The sequence below is a fragment of the Sminthopsis crassicaudata genome, chromosome 5 (genome assembly GCF_048593235.1).
Source record: "Sminthopsis crassicaudata isolate SCR6 chromosome 5, ASM4859323v1, whole genome shotgun sequence".
Taxonomy (NCBI): Eukaryota; Metazoa; Chordata; class Mammalia; order Dasyuromorphia; family Dasyuridae; genus Sminthopsis; species Sminthopsis crassicaudata.
The window spans coordinates 166791268-166811728 of NC_133621.1; positions in this window are offsets into that span (position 1 = coordinate 166791268).

The window sequence follows — 20461 nt, forward strand, 5'->3', positions numbered from 1 at the left end:
TTTTGGTTTTGCCTGAAGCATAATAGATTCTGCTCCACCCTTTTACTTTTAGTTTGAATGTCTCATCCTGTTTCAGGTGTGTTTCCTGTAAACAACATATAGTAGGATTCTGACTTTTAATCCAGTCTGCTAACTGCTTCCTCTTTATGAGGCAGTTTGCCCCATTCACATTTATGGTTAGAAGGACTAATTCTATATTGCTTGCCATCCTATTAATCCCTGCTTATGCTTTTCCCCTTTCCTTCCCTTTTACCCTCCTATCCAGTATTAAACTGGTAAACACCACTTGCTTTTCACAGCCCTCCCTTTTTAGGATCCCTCCCCCACCTTAAAGATCCTCCCCTTATTTTACCCCTTTTCCTCGAAATTACTGTATTCCCTTCCCCTTAGCTTACTCCTTCCCTTTCACTTTTCAATGAAGTGGAAGAAGTTTCACCATAAATCGAATATGTCTATTGATACACGCTATGTTCATCTCCCTCCTTTCTTTCTCTCAGATATAATAGGTTACCTTTGCCTCTTCATGAGATGTAGTACCACCACTTTGTACTTTTTTATGATATAATCTCCTTTCCACCTCTATTTTCTAAGACAAATTGTACATATGTTCTTTACATATTTTTTTGACAGAAGTATAGTTCTCAAGATTTCTTTTTACCTTTTTTAGAAGTCTCTTGAGTTCTGTATTTGAAGATCAAACCTCTTATGTAGGTCTGGTTTTTTCATCAAAAATAGATGGAATTCATTTATTTCGTTAAATGTCCATCTTCTTCCCTGGAAAACGATGCTCATTCTTGCTGGGTAAGTTATTCTTGGCTGCATACCAAGTTCCTTAGCCTTTCGGAATATCATGTTCCAGGCCCTGCGTTCTTTTAATGTGGACGCTGCTAGATCCTGTGTTATCCTTATTGTGGATCCTCCATATCTGAATTGTTTTTTTCTAGCAGCTTCCAATATCTTTTCCTTTGTCTGATGGTTCTTGAACTTGGCCACTATATTTCTTGGCGTTTTGATTTTAGGGTCCCTTTCAGTAGGTGATCGATGAATTTTCTCAATGTCTATTTTACCCTCTGTTTCCAAAACGTCTGGGAAGTTCTCTTTGATAATTTCCTCGAAAATGGTGTCCAAGCTCTTTTTTTCCTCCCATTTTTCAGGGAGTCCGATTATTCTCAAATTGTCTCTCCTGGATCTGTTTTCCAGGTCTGTTGTCTTTCTGGTAAGGTACTTGACAGTCTTTTCAATTGTCTCATTTCTCTGGTTTTGCTTGACTCCCTCTTGGTTTCTCCTTGAGTCATTCATTTCTACTTGTTCCAGTCTAATTTTCAATGATGTATTTTCTTCACTCACTTTTTTTATATCTCTTTGTAATTGTCCAATTGAGTTTTTATCTTCTATGGAATTTTTTTCCATTTTATCCATTTTATTTTTTAGAGAGCTGATTTCTTTTTCCAGCTCACTAATCCTGTTTTCCTTGGAGTTGTTTACCTTTTCCAGCTCACTAATCCTGTTTTCCTTGGAGTTGTTTACCTTTTCCAGCTCACTAATCCTGTTTTCCTTGGAGTTGTTTACCTTTTCCAGCTCACTAATCTTGTTTCTCAATGATTTGATTTCTTTATCCATTCTGTCTTTGAATGCATGGGATGACTTCTCCAGGCTCTCTTGCCAAGCTTCCCTTTCCTTTTCCCATTTCTCTTCCAGCTCTCTTGTGAGAGCCTTTTTTATTTCCTCTATGAGGTTCTTTTGTATTGAGGAGCAGCTTATATCCCTCCCAGGGGATACATCTGGGGACATTCTGTTCCTAGTCTCCTCAGCATTTGAAGTCTGCTCCCTCTCCACACAAAAGCTGTCAATGGTTAGAGCCCTTTTGAATTTTTTATTCATTTTGTCAGAATCAAAGAAAACAAACTGACAAGAGAAGCAATTGGTCTGTTTTGCGGGGGATAGGGCTGGATGTTATTAATGGGCTTCCTCTACAAACTGGGGATAGGGCAGCAGAGAGCCACTAACAGAACAGCAATGACTGTACTGAGTCTGCGCTCTGAGGCTCCGAGAACGCACCGAGTCAGTCCAGGTGGGGGTTGGGGGTGGCCGGGCTCTGAGAGACGCTGGCTTTCTGGGGTTTTAATCTTCACCTCCGGTGTTTACACCTTCTCTGCTGCTCCTGGCTTGCTGCCAAGACGGAGCATCCACACTGGGGCAAAAGCCCTTTCGCAGAAACTGCAGAGATCACACCCCTCCCCCTCCGGTCTGAGCTGTGTGAGCTGCCTGTCTTGCTCTGGCTGTCTGCCCTCAGTCTGCGCCCAGTCTGATTGACCCTCCCCCGAACAAACACAGACCTTTTCTGGCGACTTTCAAGGATGTCTTCTCTTGGTGATAATTTGTGGATTTCTTTCTGGGTCAAGCATTAAGTCAGAGGCTTGTCATGAAGTAAGTTCTGAGAGAAAGCGAGGAGCTCAAGCAGCTGTCTGCCTCCACGCCGCCATCTTAGCCGGAAGTCAGCAGAATAGCATTCTGTCATAATCAAATGCATCAACTTCTTCAGGGATTCCCTAATTGATTGATATCTCCTCAATTTTCAGAAACATTACCTTTAATAAAATAGAATCTATGCTACTATTTCTTTGTTTTGTTGTTAAATAGATGGTATATTTAAATTGTATATTCCTTATGGCTTATTGTGTATGACTGCATTGCCTTCTGCATGACTAATTGTTTAGTTAATGGATTACAGAGAGGTCAAAAGCTAGGGTAGTGAGTAGAGAAATATTTTTCCATCAACAAGTCTGTTCCTAAATTCAGAGTTCCTATCTGTGCAAACTTAGAACTTCAAATGTTAGAACAATTAAAAATGAGCAAGAGAAAACTGGCATGTTTGACATTAGGAGATGAGGAGAGACAGATAGACAGAAATAGAAAGATAGAAAGAGATAGAGACAGAGTGGATAGAGACAAAGTGGGGGAGTAGAGATAAATAGCAGGAGTAATAGAGAAACAGAGAAGCTAAGGGAAAGAGAAAAGCAACAACAGAAGAGAGACAGAGAGAGGGAAAGGATGAAGGAAGCTGTGTATGTCCCATGCTTTCTATAGCTCCTTTAAAGTATAGGAATAATATCATCTTCCATGTATTGGTGTTATATATTGTGTTCTATTTCTGGAAATTTCAATGTGCAGTATGTAAGAGTCATTTAAGTGAATAGTTAAGTCAAACCTAGAAGAGAAGGAAAATTTGACACATTTGTTGGAGCAATTTTACATTGTGGAGAAAACAATATACATTTGTACATTATCATTAATCTTGGCGGGGATAAGAAAAAGCTTAAGGAAGAAAGAACTGGGATGAAAGGCCAGGTTCTGGAAAGGGATGGAGATAGTTATTGCCCATGATTGCCCCTTCACAGAGCTGTGGTCACATGAGCATGATAATCAAGGTGTCTGTGAGACAGACAAACATTTACTTAAGTGTTCTTGTCTTTGAACTTGAATGGACAAATTAGAAGAAGCCAAGGGAGCATTGAAGATTTATAGCTCTAGATACTTTTTTTCAGGTTGTTCTAGCAATGACCAGAAGTGATAGAAAATGGAAGCAATTAGATCAGGAGTTGACCATTAGATTAGATCTGAGTCTCTGATAAAATGTGAACAGGGAGTACTTAAAACGTAATATCTTTCCCACTTTTTCATTCCTTATAAGTTGAGGTAGAACAGAGGCAGGGAGAAATCCTATATGTTACCATTTGGCACCTTGTAACTTGGATTTGGATTAAAATTCTTCTCAGGCATACTTTTATCCCTAAAAAGGAGGCTTAATTACCTGGGCTCACAAATCTGGAGTTGGATAAGAAAAAAATTAGAATTTCTGTAGTCCATCTCTTCAATTTACAGATGAAATACCTAAGGCCTAGACAATATATAGAGCACTGTGCCTGGAGTCAAGAAGACTTGAGGGCCTCAGATACTGCATTGTGTAATCTAGGCAAGCCATTTAATCTTGTTTGCCTACCTTTCTTTATATGTAAAGTGAGCTGGAAAAAAGAAATGGCAAGCCAATTCAGAATTTTTGCTAAGAATGGGGACCCAAAGAATCAGACAAGACTGAAATTATTGAACAGTATCAGCAACAACAACAAGGATCATTATCATTTAGATTCAGAGGCATTATTTGAAACCCAAATCAGTTCTCTTTCGATTACACCACATTGATCTCTTAATAGTGTTGACACAACAGTACAAATAGACATTTCATTTTTTTGTCCCATGTGTACTTGTGGCTAATTCCTTAGCCACTGACAGATGGGATGGAATAGGATTGTTATATTCTTGAGATACAAAGTTTTTTTAAAAAAAGTCAGAAAAGAGCACTTTCCGTATCTCCCATACTCCTTTCCTTCTTTGTGCTCCTTCCTTCCTCCCTCACTTCTCTTTGGACCAGTTTTTTTTTTAAAGTATATTAATTAATGTATATGAATACAGAGAAAGAATTCCCATTGGTGGGAACAAGATGTGCTTCCTCCAGACCCCTCCACTCAAATAGCAGATTTTGTACTTACTATACATATGTGCAAGAAACCTGAACAAAAAACATCTATTAAAATTTTGGAAGTTATACAGTGAAAAACATGCTGAGTTGGATTTGAGTCTTTTCATTATTTATATGCCATTGGGCAGTTTCTTCACCTTTAAATGAAACATTGCCAACTGCAATACTTGTCAGTGCTATTGTGAAGAAATCATTTTGCAAACTTTTAAGTGGTATATAAATGGAAATTATCATAAATGTCCTCTTTCTTTTTCCTTTCTCTTTCCTCTTCTAATTCTTTCCCCAGGTGGAGAAACATTTGAATTGCAGAGGCCAGACAACCTGGAAGAATTAGTTTAAATTAATCCAGTCATATCATGGGAAGGATTAGTTTCTAGTTTTCCAACAATGATATGATCCTCAATATAGACTGTTAATTCTGAAAACAGTAAGAAAAACAAAGTTTTTTTTTTCCAGGTTCCTTTATCTTTGATTCCATTGTTCCTCAAGTTTCTATACTCTTCCTTTTATACAATCTCTCCCTTTACTATATCATTCATCCTCATGCTTTCAACTATCATCATTTTTATCTACATTTTGTAGGGGTAGAAGTTTGAGCAGTGGTTAATGAGTTCAAAAATGTTGGATGAAAACTTCTTTCATTCAAGATCAGAATCTGCATCTGGGATCTATCATTTTGGGTTCTGAAGAGTTAAGTGTTTGTCCATTTTTATACAGTGAATATATGTATCAAAGACAAGACTTGAACTCAGTAATTCTTATCTTCAAGTTTGGTTCTCTATCTCTTTCTTTTCCTAAGTAGATTTGTGAAATGGAATTATGACTTATTCATTCACTTACTTGTCAGTGTTCTTTGCCTGTTCAAGGCTAGTTATGCCCTTACACAAACCTCATTAACTCCCAGGAAATACAATGGGTATAAACATCACTTTCAGCAGGATGTCAGTAGTTCAGTATTTCACTTGGTAGTACATTTTCTCTAGAGGAGAGTATGTAGGCTATATAACAAACAAACTATTGTAAAGGCCTACTTTTATTAACAAAAGCTAGCAATTCAGCAAAGGGAATGTAAGTGAAATGTATGGCAGTAATTTCTGATTGCACTTAATTTCACATGGGATGGAGGAGAAGCAGAGAAATAATTACAAAGTGATAGAATGATGACACTAACTTTTAATATACCAGGCTAATAAGACTGACATTCTAAGTCCCATTTTCCTGATCATTCACTCAGAGATCCTTCTTCAGAAACATTGGAAAATCAGGATGCATAGAAGAAGAAAATATTAGCAAGAAAATTAACCAGAGAATTTATGGAGGGATGCCCATCCTTGTTTTCCCTATTTATTACTCTAAAATCTTTAATAGTGAGCTGAAAACTGATTCATTGAAATTTTGATCTGTTTTGTTTTGCAAAAATATAATAACATACTCACATTGATTTCTGTTGATCTAAAATTCTTTGGAGCTTTGCTTAAATGTAAGTGCTGAATCTCACTGCTTTGATCTAATCCCAGGAGTGCAATTATGTGCATCCTATCTCAGAAAACACAGAAGCATTGACAAATGTGATGGAAAGGACTTCTAGGTCATTTAGCCCTTCTTCATACTAGTAGAGGATTATATCCTGAAGCATATTCTCTAGTGTGCTTTGTCCAGTCTAGTTTTAAATAACTCAAATGAAGTACCTTCCCTATGGATACAATTCCAGTCTTACAGATCTTACCAATATGTAACTACTTTTGTGAATCAGCTGAAATTTCCCTCTGCTCCATTTTAGCCCATCAGTCCTCATTATACCTGCCAGCTACGAGCAAGCACAAAGATCAGGAGATGATTTGGTAGTTATTCATTTTAATTTTAGCTATTTCCACATTGTGTCACTGCTTTCATTTCCATTAAGAGCAGACATTGTAAACACTCCATCAAAAATTTCACCAAGGAAAAGCACAAAAGCTGCCTCCTGATGGCAAGTGCTGACCATGGATTTGGTTTCCTCTCTTCATGTAATAAAAGGAAGAGATTGTCTGAAGCTCAGCTGTTCATGTCTAGAAACATTTTAAATGCTGAACTGAAATGCAACAACATTGATTTTCTGTGGGTCCAATAATTTACTGAAGAGTCCTTTTTCATTTGTAATTTGGCAGAGAATGTAGTTTTAATTTCTTAATCATCTCCAGTGATCTCCATTGACCATGCTATTCAGATTCAGATTTTATTTCACTGTGCCTAAAAGGTGAAGATCTCTGTTGTCTTTGCTGGACACAAAGCCTTCAATTCATTCCTTTATAATACGCAGGCTGCATTTTTTTTTTTTTTCAAATTCACTGCTTTCTCCCTTTTACATTATTCAAAGCTGATTCTAGGGTTTATAGGAAACTTGGGTCCCAAAAAAGTGGATTTTATCAGTACATCATCTGAAAGTGAGAATGATATACAGCCTAACAGTCAGATATGTAATTGCTTTCCCAATATCTGCATATTCAGAAGTTAGTTGTTGTCTCTGCTTTCTGAGGGAACTAACCATTCAGAAAAAGATAGCTTTGTAACTTCTGTCTGCCTTTCATTAAGGATTAGATCTTTTCTTTTTATAATGGCTCCCGCTGGAGAAATAAAACAATTTACGCCTTTAAGGCTTTCTTGAACACTTGTCTTTTCTTCCTTAGTGGAAATTCTAAGCTTAATTGTAATGTAGCTTAAGAACAACAATCTCCCTTTGTTGCTTCTGTGTGGTGGGATGTATAATGCAAATCAGTTAATTAATTTATAGTAATAAGCATGAAAATGACAGTGACTTGTCTGTTCTATAATTTCCAGAGGATAAGTATGAACAAATTTAATGGACATTGACTCTGCAGTTATCACTTTTTCATCTTATTTTCACCCATCTGTTTATTGCAAATATATCTTAAGAAAGGCAAATTTTAAAAATAAATCCCTTTATAACACACCCTAGAGGATGTCCAAACTATTTTATGCTAGTGGAATGTTGTTAAGATAGGCACTCTGGGAAATAGCATTCCCAGGTTATAGAATTCAGAATTGGAATAAAGGATAATGTTTAGTCTCTTTGGGATGAATTAAAGAGAAGGGGTTTGACTCCAATGTAGTTTAAATTCCTTCACCACAGAGCACCACTCAGCCAACCAAATCTGGATGATATTGTAATAAGGATGTTTTGGAAGGTATTCATGCTATTAGTATAAGTTAGCCTTTGTGATGTCAGATTCTATTGTTCTCCTATGGTGAGGAAATATTGTTCCACCATTACCTTCTAAATAATTGGAAAGTTTGCCAGATTAGAAAATTTTGATTATCATATGAATAAGAAACAAAGTTAGCACTGGTTCAGAGATGTTTGTTATATAAAGTATGCTCTGAAATTTGATCAATGAAGAATTGTTTCATGACTTACTCAATTTAACATTAAAATAACTTACAAAAGAATGCTATTATGTTATCATATTATATTATGATATTATATTATATTTGTACAAGTACAGTATCTTTGTGTAATAAAAATGCCATTTTCTCCAGGTTTACAATGTGTAAAATTTCATTAAATATATTTCACAAATATCATCTCATTTTTAGCCCAATAATCACCTTTACATATTTACAATAAAGAGAACAAACATTATAAGACCCACTTTACAGATGAAGAAACTGGGATAGTATTCATCATTCTTATGCCTCTAAGAAAGAAATTCTACTTATTTCTCAAGGATTTTTCCTCCTACTCTTTAACTAATTCATCATTACTATTTTCCTACAGCTAGTAGTAGCTGAAAGTAACTGGAAAGTAACTGAAAATCAAACAATTTTAGCCTTTCCCATTGATGCACTGATCCAGATTTTCATATAGTTTGGAAAGATGAGCACAATAATGAGAAAATTAAGAAACTGTAAAACTATTAGTGTGTTGAGTCATGAACAATGTTACTTCTAAAGCAATTCATGTAAAAGCAGAGTGGAAACATTCCATCTACACAAAGATGGTAATTAGGTTCTATGAATGAAAGGATTTAAATTAAAGGAACAAATCACTATTGTTTTTTATATATTTTTTTCCTTTCTTCTCTTCCTTACTGGGGCCTATTGTCTCAGTGACTAACTGCATAGTCGTATTTCCAAGCTTTGAAGTATAGTATGATTGTCAATAGTAAATAAACAAATTATGCTATTAGTAAAGAAGAGGAAGTTAGGTTGTGTAGTGGATAGAATGTCAGACCTGGATTCAGGAAAACTCATTTTCTGGAGTTGAAATCTGGCCTCAGACATGTACTTGCTGTGTGATGCTGGATAAGTCACTTAACCTTTTTGTGTTGGTTTTCTCTCTGTAAAATGAGTTAGAAAATAAAAATGTCAAATCATTACAATATCTCTGTCAAGAAAATCCCAACTAATGTCACAGAGTTAGATATACTGAAAAATTATTAAACATATTAGTAAGATAAAAGAAACAAGCATCAGATGAGGAGGAGATTGAAAGAATATCAAGAGATAATGGAAGACATAAGTTAAGACATAGGTGTTATTATTTATATAACAATAATTCCCCTTAGTAATCATAAAGCTATTTTGCTAGAGCAGTGATCTATTTGAAGCTAAGATAAATTATATCCCATTCTCTCCACCATTCATATTCATATTTATTCATGGTATTTGTCTCCAAAATGACCACTTAGTTTATTTTGTAAAAATCCCACAATAACTCTTTCCCTCCCCTTTACATATTCCAAAGTTTCTTCCTTCTGAGATCTTACGAGAGTTATAAGCAAACCAACCCTCAGACACCCAACAGTACTAGAAAAATTACTCCCCTAATTAAGCACACTCTAATCCCCAGATGATTTTTTGGTCTGTGACAAGTTTTCTCTTGTAGGTTAATTTTCCATTTAAAGAGTGGTCAATGAGCAAATACTCTCCCTTTTTTGTTATTTTTGGATGAGACATAGTAAGGCACATAGAATGAATAGGCATAGATGGGCTGCCATTCACATTACAGACCTCACTACATTATCTTTCCTTTGCCCTAGACTCCTTCTTTCAAACTTCTCTATTGCTTTCAAGAATATCACTATCCTAGTTACTCACTTTTGTAACCTTGATGTCTGTCTCGACTTTACATTTTCCTATATGATTCACGTTTTCAGTCAGTTTCCAGATCCTATATTTCTACATTTCTCACATATCTCATATCTATCTTCTCTCCTTACAGAATCACCACACTAGCAGAGACCTCCATCACTGTTATTCGGACTATTTCAATAGCATCTTTTTTTTTTTTTCTGTTCCTCAGGTGCTCTTTTCTCTTCAAATATTTTTCACCCAGATTTCAAAGTGATATTCCCATGTACAAGTATGATTATGTGACTGTCTAACTACATGATCTTCAGTATCTTCTTATTGATTAGAATCAAATAAGATTTTATCTCTCACCATTTTACATTTTAGATTTTAGTTAACTGCTTAGTTTAGATAACTTTAAAATTAGTTAAATATTAGACTAATATAACATATAAATCACAATTATACAGATATGGAGAGGTGATGGACTCAAAATTGTTTGATTAATAAACATATACAATTTACTTCCCCAGAAAAAAAATGAATATGATTAAGTGTTATGGGCTAGAACTCTGAACTTGAAACAAGGATGCTTTCAAGGTACTAAGTGGAACTGATGAGACAATGGTTATCTAGTTTAGCATGGTACTTAATAGTTCTCTAAGTTCAGTATGATTGATTTAATCTTACAACAAATGATGGTTTCCTAGTGATATAATGATTGGTTTATACTCAGTGTAGAACATATAAGCTGGGATCTTCCATTAGATTCATATTCAGAGAAGATAAAGGACCGTGGTAGGGAGCTCAAGCTCTCAGAACCAAGGAAAGAGATTCATTCAATCTTTAGTCAGATCCTGGTGGCAGGCTCTTCTCCATTTTCTCCACTGAAGCCAAGACTTCAGAAGGCCTCTAAGAAAGTTGCCCAGCCCCAGCCAAGGAGACAATAAAGGATTTGGACTTTAATCCTTGACTGTTCTTGTGATTACTGAACTGAAAAGAAGGCTGCTCCCAGCGACCCCAAGAAAACCGAACAAAAGAACATTACAATTAAGTCTATCACTAATAAAGTGATGTCTTTCTTTGCTCTTTATTCTAATATACTATATATGTATATTATTATATTATATATATAATATATAATATAATATAATATAATTATATATATTATATATTATATATATACATATTGCTCTTTGTTCTAATATACTAAAATAGAGAGACAATAGAATTGCAATTAGGCAATAGTATTTAATTAAACTTTAGTATAGGCCTTCAGATTATGAGACACCATTAAATAAATTAAAAAAAAACAAAAACACTAAATTTCAAATTTTGTCAGGAAAGCAAAATCTAAACAATGTTAAAAATGAATTTTATAAGTCATCACCCAACAAAAGTTTCAGCTGGCTGCAGGATACTAGAGAAAGAAGGAAGGTATTCTAGGGTTATAAAAGATTAAGAATAAACTGTGGACAAAAGTGCTATAAAAGGAACCCTGTGTACTGAACCCTCTGTACACAGAAAGTAATATGCCTGATAGTTTATATTTGATGACAGATTATTACAATCAAATCATGAATAAGTAGTTTTCAAAATTGCATATTATTAACAATCACCTTAAAAAATTCTCCAATTAAAAAAAATAATGCTAGAAACAAAATCAAAATAATTCTGAGGTTTCACCTCACATTAGGCAAATTGTAAAAGATGATAAAAATTGGGAGGATATTGGAGGAATCATGGGAAGATGGCCCACTAATGCATTATTAATGGATATAGTTGTGAATCACTACAATCATTTTGGAAAACAATTTGGAGCCATGCAAAAAGTAACTAAATTTTCTTACATTTCACACAGAAATTACATTTCTATGTATATATTTAAAGGAAGTCATTAATAAGAAAAAAAATTAATCATTATAATAGCACTTGTAGTGTTGCCAACTAATGAGAGAGAGACAGAAACAAGTAGAGAGCAAGCAAATTATAGGAACAAGACTTCTGAACAGAATTTCTAGGTTTAAATGTAAATATAGTGTTCCTAATATTTCCTGAGTCAATGTCCTATCAATAAAGGTGAAAATTAATCTCAATTCACTTACAATTTTCAGAAGCTTTTGACTTTTCCTTAAATGCTCATTTTTTTTCTATTCAATATTAATAAACATCTGGTTTTGTGGAAAATATAGAACTTCATAGTCTAACCTGTCATGAGGGTTCCTTGCAACCCTTAACTATGTTTGTCAGTCATACATAGGCTACTTGTTTATGAAAACCACCACATTATTGTTAGCATGGATCCAGATCATGTAAAGACATTGCACGATTGAAATCTTATTTAAGGTTCTTTTTTTTTTTTTTTTTTTTTTTTTTGTGTGTGTGTGTGTGTGTGTTTGTGTGTGACCCCATTTGTGGTTTTCTTGGGACAGAATATGGAATGATTTACCATTTCCCAGCTAATTTTACAAACAAGGAACTGAAGTAGATAGAGTTAAGTGACTTGCCTGGATTCAGACTACTAAGTATCTGAGGATTGATTTGAACTCTGAAAGACACTTTTCCTGTCTTCAGGGCTCACACCTATACAGTGGGTCACCTAGTTGCCCAACTAATCTAAACTATATTCTGGCAAACCTTCACTTTTCTTTCTAGAAAGTATATTTTGTCTTGACTACAACATTTTTTAAATCACCAAAAGGATATATAGAAGATGAAAGATATATAAATCCTTTTCATTAATAAGCTTTTCTAACTTTGTTTCATTTTCTTTGAAATTTCCTTTTCACTCTGAGTATGTATATGTGTGTATATATGTATGTAAACATTCCAATATCTTTGCCAAGAAAACCTCAAATGGGGTCATGAAGAGTCAGCCATTATTACAACAACTCAGCCACAAAAATATATACATAGGGGTATGCATATATATACACATACAATTTGGTATAATGTATATTGTATATGTGTATACATATTTATCCTGTTTCTGAAATAGGAAACAAACAAAAACACTTTAATCTGAAAAATCAAATTTGGACATATAGAGAACATCAAAGGCTTTATTTACTGTCCAGTATAAACTACTATAGAAATGTCAGAGTAGCAGCAGCATTAACCTAAAAAAAAAAAAAAAAGAAAAGAAAAGAAAAGAAAAAAGAAAACAAAAGAAAAGAACATCCCCTATTTCATTGAATGTGCTTCTCTTTTCTTGAAAGATAATGCTTGATTTTGCTGGATAGTTCATTCTTGGCTTTAGTCTAAGCTCCTTTGCCTTTCTGAATATCATATTCCAGGCTCTTCAATACTTTGAAGTTGAAAGCTGCTTGGTAATAAGCAATCCTGATTGTGTTTTTTTTTTCTTTGTTTGGGTTTTTTGATGAAAAAAACAGAGCTGAATAGAAAATTTGATCTTCAAATGCAGAACTCAAAAGTATTCAAATTCCTAGAGGAGAAGAGAGCTGCAAAAAGATTTAGAAAGCAAAATTGTATTAGTGGGAAATTTCAACTTCACTCTCTCAGAACTAAATACATCAAACCACAAAATAAATACAAAAGAAGTTAAGAATGTAAATAGAATTTTTAAAAAGTTAGGTATGATAAACTTTTGGAGCAAATTGAGTGCACATACTTTTTTCTCAGCAGTAGATGGAACCTACACAAAAATTGACCATGTATTAGAGCATAAAAACCTCAAAATCAAATGCAGAAAGGCAGAAATAATAAATGCATCTTTTTTTTTTTCAGATCATGATGCAATAAAATTGACATGTAATAAAGGGCCAAGGTAAATAGACCAAATATCAATTGGAAACTAAATAATCTAATCCTAAAAATGAGTGGATGAAACATCAAATCATAAATACAATTAATTCATAGACTGACATATACTGACAATAATGTGACAACATACAAAAACTTAGAGGATGCAGACAAAGCAGTTCTAAGGGAAAATTTTATAACTTTAAATACTTATTTGCATAAAATACAGAAAGAAAAGATCAATGAATTGGTCATGCAACTGAAAAAGCAAAAAAACAAACAAACAAACAAACAAAAAAACAACTTTCTATTAAATACCAAATTTGAAATTCTGAAAATAAAGGGGGAGATTAATAAAATTAACAGTAAGAAAACTATTGAACTAATAAACAGAAATAAAATTTGATTTTATGAAAGCAACAAAATACATAAATCTTTAGCTAATTTGATTAGAAAAAGGAAAGGAGATAACCAAATAGTTAGTTACAAAAGTGGAAAGGGTAAACTTTCTACCAATGAAGAGGAAATTAGAGAAATAATTAGCAGCAATTTTGTTACACTGTATGACAATAAATCTGATAATCCAAGTGAAATGGATGAATATTTACATAAATATTGATAGCCCAGGGAATAGAGGAGGAAATAAATTACTTAAATAGTCCCATTTTAGAAAAATAATTTGAAAAATCTTTAATCGACTCCCTAAGAAAAAATCTCCAAGTCCAGGTGTATTTGCATGTGAATTTTACCAAACATTTAAAGAATATTTAATTACAATACTATTAAAAAACTATTTAGAAAAATAGGAAAAGGAGTCCTATCAAATTCCTTTGATGACACAAGTATGATGCTGATACCTAAAACAGGTAGTGTCCCAAGAGAGAAAGAAAATTATAACCCAATTTTCTTAATGAATATTGATGTAAAAATCTTAAATAAAGTCAGAGGTGAAACAAAGTTGCATACTAGTACCATTACTATTCAATACTGTATTAGAAATATTAGCTTTAGCAATGAGAGAGGAAAAAGAAATAACGTAAGTCAATAGACTGATTCCTAACTATCTTTTCTTAGGGAATATAAGCAAGAGGACATGGAAAGTTGGTTCAGAGGAAGGTCTAGTTTCTTTATTTATCTAAGTTTTAATGTTGTCTACTGTATTGCTATGTTTTGGAATTCAGAAAGATTAAAATTATTTGTATAATCCAACTCCCTTGTCTGTATATTCTGTGATCCAGTCAAATGGGTTGTCTTGCTATTCCTATTATCAGAGTGTCTATTTCTTAGACATACTCCCTCTTCATTCTTGTTACCTTTTTGTGTCTTATCTGTTATCTGAAATTTTCTGCTCCCATCAATCAATTAACAAGCACTTGTTAAGTATCAAGAAGAAACTAGGCTAAGTAAAATTTATTTATATTTATATATATATTTTTTTCTGACTAAGAATGGGGAAAGAAAGCAATTATATGTAGAACCATGAAATAATATAGAATGTTATAAAATACACAAACCAACACCCACACACATATACATGCACACGCACTATTACAAAGTAGAATTGGTTGTTTTGTTTTGTTTTTCAGCTTGGAAATCTCTAGTTTCTACATAACTAATTTGCCCTTGACTGTGACTTCAGTAGTTGCAAATCAATCAGACATGCCTGAACTAGACCTCTCCCTTCCATATTTAAAAACAAAAGCTAAATAAATTTTTAAAAAATTAAAAACACCAAGAACATAAAAACCTGAAATACTCTGATTTGGAAGTGCTGGTTATAATAGACTGATATAACCATGAAACAAGTTCCAGGAGCAATCTATTACTTGAGCATAAATTTTCTCTTTATAACCTGAAGATTACATTGTCAGATACTACCTTGGTAACTTTTATGGTAATATTATCTGTCCCTTTCTTTTTCTGCAATCCCTGGTCCAATGACTGGGGTCAATTGAGCTCTCTTAATAACCTTCTGTTGTTATCCCTGCTTCTCTTTATTTTAGATATATCCACTTAAACAACATAATCTTCCTTCATATGAACCAGATGCAAAGGCATTTAATCCTTGATAATAATGTAATTTTTGGGGAAATCTTTTAACCTCAATAAAATTTGAATAAAAGCAAAATTCCATGCAAAGAAACAGTAGAAATTCAGAAAAAAAATCTGTCAATTTCAGGGACTAGTTAGACAACTTCATCAATTGGAAATGGTCAGTGGCAGAAGGTAGTATCAGAGAAAAAACCTACTTCAATAAGAGAGATTCACACTAAGATTTGAGAGAAAGGATAAGGAAAGTAAAGACTCAGATCTTAGCCTTAAAGAGTTCATAAGTCAGAAGGACAAAGAAGGTACAGATAATTTTTTGAGCTCTATGACTACATAACAACCAGAAAGCTTTAAGCCAAGATATATGTTCTGGTGTACTCATCTAATTCACTCAGGCTCTTTTATAAATTGAAGGATGACCTTCACCATAGCCCTATTAATCTCTATAGGAAATACAAGTTAGTAATTTAGCTTGTACTTGCTGCTAAAAAAACTAGAATTACACTATTGAAGAATTAGAAGGGAACATTGAAGCCAATCATTCCAGCCCATATTAAAAAGGAATCTCTAATCTAACATAACCAACAAGTCACATTTCAGGCTCTGATTGAAACCCTACTAGAAAGGGGAACTTCAAAGGAGCTTCAATTATTAAATGGTTCCTGACTCTGAAGTTAGATTAACCTCTTAGTAATCTCTAATTATTGCTCCTGACATTAGTTTTGCTCCTTGGCACTGGAAAGAACAAGTTTAATCCCTCTTTCACATGGCAGACTTTCAAATATTTTATCTGTACCATACTTTTAGTAATGCCCATGCTTGGAGGTTTAATCAGATAGAACCACCTTGAATTCTCTTTTTCTGTGCTTCTTGGATTTTCTGACTTCCTTCAAGACCCAGCTAAAATTGCATGCTCTAGGAATCTTTACTGGTCTTCTTTGCTGCCTTCCATCTGTGATCTATCTCCAATCCATCCTGTGGTTGCAAAGGAAACTTCTTCATTTGGACTTTTCACCATGATTATCAAGGCAAAACACAGGACAGCAAAAATTAATATTATTTTTTGCTATAAGGTAGCAACATAAAAGGGCTGATCATTGAAGATTAAGAATGGATTCAAGGTGGGATCAGCTTTTGTAGGTTAACTTTACGGTAATACAAATAGGTCCACCTCAGCAAAAGAGGATGAACCCTTACATCTTGTTTCTTCCCTAAAGTAGCAAGAATATGGCAATTTTTAGGTAGCAATACATGGAAAAGATCAGGTAATTCAATATAAGTTTAATGTCTTCTTCCTCACTAAAGCCTCCCTCAATACTAGCTGATAAGCAGTGCTAGAAACAATGGGTAATTAAGTCAATATAATTTTCAACACTGAATATCTCTTTTTTTTCTACAGAGTTGTGTTGATACTGCCTCTCCTATTACATTGTGATAACCTTGAATGCAGGAATTGTCTTTCACCTCTGTTTGTATCTCCAGTACTGAATACAGTGCCTGACACATACTAAGGACTTAATAAATATTTTTTGACTTGACATTCAGTTGACATACAATGATGACAATCTTTGTACCTCACAGATACCAACCCCAGCTTAAAGAAGCCATTTCCAGGACTACTTTCCTTACCATCCTTATCATTATATCATTTTAGAGTGATATAAAAATGCTGATATTCATGTTATTTTCCCTTGCATACTGTTTTCAGTTAACAGTTACCTATATATGGTTATTAAACTGTTTAAGAAACATTAAATAAATTTAGTGAAAAGTATTGAAATTGCTCTTAACTAGTACATTATTTGAAACAAAACTGAGATGCTCTGATAATAGTGCAACATAGAAACAAGAAACTAAATCAATCTTATTTCTAAATATTTCAGGCTTCTTCTGGTCTCTGCATAAAGGTAAAATGTATGTTATTTACCTGATGGACCAGAGCATTTCCCTCAGAAGAGATGAGTTTATAATGGAAATACTGACACATCCTCAGCCATAACAGCATGAACACACCACTTTAATAACATTTTTATTGCTGTAACATCTTTAAAAATGAAACACCTGGGACTCATGGTCTCAAAGCATTCCTGAGAAGAACACTATCTTTTCTGCTCTTCCCAGCACAATGGGAAAGAAAGCAATGGGCTGGCTGTTACCACAATCTGAGAAACAGTGAACTGCAACCATGGTGAATGAAGACAATAACTGCTGTTAATTCCTTTAAAAGATCATTTGTCACTTTGATTTTGAGGCCAAAAGGAAGAAAATAAACAAATAAATAAAACAGGGAAAGCCTAAATCTCTGAAATTATGTTACCAAAAGTTAATTGTGTGGCAAGGAGATAAGACAAAAAGTCAGATAAAAACAATTTGTCATTGGAAAGTTTGATTTTCTGGGTGACTTTCTCCAAGCATCTGAAGTGTCATTTTTTTTTCTTTTGTACTTTGCTGAGGCATGGGTGGGTGTACCAGTGGGAACAATTCCTTTATAATGAGTGAAGCACCTGAGTGAAGGCTTGGATACATAGGACATTAACAACTAGTACAGCTTGTCACAGTCAGTGATGCCTGAATCTTTAGCACATTCTAAGCTTTCCCCTATTCTCTCATCAATGACTATCAAAATTCATGGGACCTTGATAGATATGCATTGTTTGATGTCCTAGGTTCTTTGTAAATAGAAAGGTGCAAAATAAAATTGAGATATTATTTACTTAATAAAGTAAACAAAGGAGAATGAAAACCAGACCCTCCAGCCAGGTGTATCTGCCCATTTTTTCTTCTCTATATACTTTTTTGGAAATTTTAAACACTATGGCTGTCTCTATGCAGATTTTCCAATGAATACTTCTAAAATACTTCTATTCCTGACTTCATATCTGAGCTTCACACCCACATCTTAAACTTCCTACTGTATTTATCTATTTTGGGCAATAAACTACAGCCAGAAATTCATTTTGTTGGAAGCTGTGCTGTGCTTATCCTTTTGTGTAAACACTCTCCTCTGACATCATCAATTAAATGCCAGGTTTTAAATCTTTGGTTATCCCTGATGCTTACTTTTCCATCATCTTTCTTACTCAATCAGTTCCCAACACTTATCAATTCGATTTTTACAACATGCTCTGGCAGAAGGTCTGGGAGTGATTGCTAGTATTGGGAAGAAACTGGATGAGAGGGAAGCAGGAATCACTGAGAAAGCTGTTTTTGACCAAACCAAGGCCATTGCAGATAACGTGAAGGACTGGTCCAAAGTCGTCCTAGCCTATGAGTCAGTCTGGGCTATCGGTACTGGCAAGACAGCTACGTACCCCAGCAGGCCCAAGAGGTGCATGAGAAATTTCAGTCTTGCCTTAAGACCCGTGTCTCAGAACCTGTATCACAAGCAATTAGGATCATTTATGGAGGCTCTATGACTGGGGCCAACTGTTAAGGAACTGGCCAGCCAGGCTGATGTGGATGGCTTTCTGGTGGGTGGAGCTTCTCTTAAATCTGAATTTCTGGACATCATCCAAGCCAAAAAATGAGACCTTCACATAGCCCCTGGACTCCCCTCCAGCCTGGGATGGTGCTTTTCCTCTTGTCTCCATTCACATTGTCATTGCTATATAGGCTCATTATCACCTTCTTAGAAACAGAGTAAGCTGTACTCTGTCCTGGTTCAGAAGGTCAGTAGGTCAGCAGGCTAGCTGTGAGACTTCAATGCAACTACAGAAGGCAAAGAGTGAGCCTCTGAACTCCAGCATAACAAGTGAGATTAGACCACAGTCATCCATCACAGATTGGAATCCTGCCACACCACCAGACTCAGGGCAGTAAGAAGCCCAAGACACTCTTTAAAGAAACTTGGAAAAGTCTCCTTTGTGTCCTAGGAGCACAACTAAAGTTTTAAATATGAGCAAAAAAATCAAAATGAGTTCTATAGATAGTTATTATAGAAATAGAGCAATGATTGAGATAGCTATTATGAAGGCTAAACCCAAATCCTGAGGACACTAAAGGCAAACAACTTCCATGAAGCATCAAAGGGAGACATTAATTGGTCTCTAACTCAAAAGGTTCCCTTGGAAGAATTTAAGAAAAATCTTACGAGAGAATTAGAAAAGTGGGGAAAGGAAAAAAAGAGCTTTTAAGAGAGTTTAGGAAAATAAATTGAAATTGACTGAAGAAAAAACTCCCTAAAAACACATTTGGTGAATCAGAAAAAAAAATACTGAAGAAAACAGCTTCTTAAAAATAGAATTGGTGAAGTGGGGGGAAAAATGAACAAAACCAGTGGCGAAATACAAAAGGAATGTAAAAACAAAACAACAACAAAAAAAAAAACTTGAGAAAAATAATTCACTAAAAATTAGAATTGGATAAATGGAAATGAATGACTCAATAAGACATCAAGAATCAAAGAAAATAAAAAAAAATGAAAACATAGATGAAAATTTATAACTTCCTTGTGAAAACAACTGATTTGGAAAATAGATCCAGGACAGACAATCTAACAATTATTGGAGTACTTTAAAACCATGGGGGAAAAAAAAAAAAGAGCCTGGGCAATATCTTTCAAGAAATCATCAAAAAGAACCCTATATTCTAGAACTAGAGGGTAAAATAACCACTGAAAAAATCTGCCAAACACCTCCTTAAAGAAACCCAAAAAATAAAAGTTCCAAGGAACATTGAAGCTAAATTCCAGAATTACAAAAATAAGGATAAAATATTGCAAGTTACCGGAAAGGAAAAATTCAAATATTGCAGAGCTATAATCAGGATTACCTAGAACTGAACATCTTCCACCTTAAAAGATTGAAGGGCTTAGAATATCATATTCAAGAGGGCAAGGAAGCCTGGACTGCACCTAAGAATCAACCAGAAAAACTTAGGGGAAAAATGGTCTTTCAGTGAAATAGGGAATTTTCAATTATTTTAGTTGAAAAAAACCAGAACTGAACAGAAAATCTGATCTTCAAATACAGAGTTCAACAGAAGCATAAGAAAATACAAAAGGGGAGAAAAAAACCACTAGATTTTTTTAAAGGTTAAAATGTT